Source organism: Penaeus chinensis, chromosome 25 (assembly GCF_019202785.1).
Source record: "Penaeus chinensis breed Huanghai No. 1 chromosome 25, ASM1920278v2, whole genome shotgun sequence".
NCBI lineage: Eukaryota > Metazoa > Arthropoda > Malacostraca > Decapoda > Penaeidae > Penaeus > Penaeus chinensis.
The window spans coordinates 9,406,947-9,409,446 of NC_061843.1; the positions used below are offsets into that span (position 1 = coordinate 9,406,947).

Consider the following 2,500-nt stretch of genomic DNA (forward strand, 5'->3'; position numbering starts at 1 on the left):
AATCCACTGTTGTTATCATAACAATCAACAATAATTATACAACCATTAGAACCGCGACATACAAGCTACATATAAACTGTAACACACCTGCTATAATAACACAAGAAATAAACTGATTGTGTAGAACTTAATGACACTAATACTAATAGAAGTAAGAATAAGAATAAGCAATAGCACTGAAATCAATGACAACAGCATAACAGAACACTAGCACTGACACACTAACAACCTGTAGTGGCAAACTCGCTCCTCAGTTCTGACGCGAGAATTGACTGAATTGCACCATGGAGAAATGACTGAATTGCACCATGGTGTGACAGAACTGACTGTGGTCTTTAGGCCAACAATGTGGGTGAAAATAAATCAATGTGTGTTTTACCGGTCATGATATAATAGGAAATTGGTGGTCAATTGTAATGCTAAATATATATATATATATATATATATATATATATATATATATATATATATATATATATTGATAATAATAATGATAATGATAATAATAATAATAATAATAATAATAATAATAATAATAATAATAATAATAATAATAATAATAATAATAATAATAATAATAATAATGATAATAATAATAATAATAACAACAATGATAATCACAATAATCTGCACCGCACTTTATCTGTATCGGCCTTATCTACACATTCCTTCGAAACCTTGGAGTAGTTCAATTAATCTTTTTTTTCAAGCAGTTTCAAGCTCTGGCCATCCAAGCGTGTTTCTAATTACTTTCGTTTCAATTGGCTATTTAAGGAGCATGTTAAAAAGATCTTACAGAGAAAGTTGTATAAGATTATAAGAGTAACCACATACTTCTATGCTATCAAATGTACATAAAACCGGAAAACAAATAACAGGAATATTAAGTGGCTTGCATGGATGACAGTCGCTTGAATTCTTGCACTTGGCATGGATTTAATTGCGAACTCACAAGAAATTACATATGAGTAGTAACTGATAATCCGATATTTATTTAAAACTACTGAATTTACTTGATATATTATGGTTATTGAAATAATCACGCAGTGTAGTGAAATTCAGCAGCCACACTCACACACACACACACACACACACACACACACACACACACACACACACACACACACACACACACACACACACACACACACACACACACATAAGGTAATCGTAAGATTTATGTTCTTGTGTTGGCTCTCTCTCTCTCTGCCTGTCTGTCTATCTATTATTTTTCATATGATTACTAAAAATCTTATTAATAAGTTGCATTGTATTTACGGCAGTCATTTGTTTACATATCCATCTTAATTCTCTCATTATTCTTGACAAATATTAACAATTAAGTAAGTGTGCTTGAATTTATTTTTTTCACCATATAACTTTATAACGATTCAGTATATTTACCTACATCTTTTTCGAAATGTGAATTTCAGGGAATTTATATCAGTCAGCTAAGTTCACTGGCACCATTGTGTGTGTGTGTGTGTAATGAATAAACGATATTTACTGAGACAGAGATAATATGCAGAACAAAACAAACTTTTGTGAGAATATGTAAACGAGAACATAGCATATACATGGAAGCTACAGAGGTGATTTCCACTACTCCCAAGCAAAGATATGTACAAATAGAGTAATTAAACTCGTTCAAATACTGTTTACTCTTAGGACAGAAGGCCTATCACATGAGACAAAAAAAAATCGATATGTATGAGAACACATATATGGAAGAGGGCGTAGCATTCGGGCTCATAGATATGATTTCATAGCGTTCTCTAGGAGACCAGAAGAAAATCTAGTGTAATGAAAGCATTAATGGGAACGGATGGAACAGGGGTGTAACACATGATTCAACGTTATATCAGGACCATGTAATATTGATGAAAATATAACATCGAAATGCGTCAGTTTCATTTATTGATTTGCGAAACTATTTTTAATTGATACTAATGATCCTACATTAAAATTAATATTCATAATATGTTCTTAAAATTTGTATAATTATATTACTAGAGTTATGAGAGGTACTGATGAATTATGAATATAAATGTACGTGGCGGGGGGGGGAGGGGGGAGAGAGAGAGAGAGAGAGAGAGAGAGAGAGAGAGAGAGAGAGAGAGAGAGAGAGAGAGAGAGAGAGAGAGAGAGAGAGAGAGATGTATACATACATACATAAATACATTATATATATAAATATATATATATGTGTGTGTGTATAATGAGTGTATGCATGCATAATCTCAATAATCTTTATATAATATTTAATAAGCAGTGAATAAAACTGAAAAAATATTATAATTTGGGAAATAAACTTTTAAACATTTAACATTAATGTTGTTTGCGTTGTGGAAAGGATGTCGAGTATTTACTTATTAATTGTAATGACATCATTAAGTAAAACATCAAATTGTTTTAAAAATATATAAAAACTTATTCCGTACTCAGACCGTTATTCCATTATGATAGCTTAATAATATTACTTTCGTTTACGTTCTTTCTA

General features: G+C 31.0%; 1 protein-coding gene across 4 annotated transcripts in view; it reads right to left on the reverse strand.

Moving 5' to 3' along the window:
- LOC125038783 overlaps positions 1 to 343 on the reverse strand; it is an 8,256-nt gene extending 7,913 nt beyond the window's left edge. The window contains exon 1 of one of the 4 annotated variants that reach the window (XM_047632391.1): positions 230 to 343. The gene's annotated coding sequence lies outside the window, so the exon portion shown is untranslated. Of the gene's footprint in view, positions 1 to 87 lie in introns of all 4 variants that reach the window. The other 3 variants (XM_047632392.1, XM_047632393.1, XM_047632395.1) reach the window with 3 other exon arrangements.
- Positions 344 to 2,500: the final 2,157 nt, after the last annotated feature.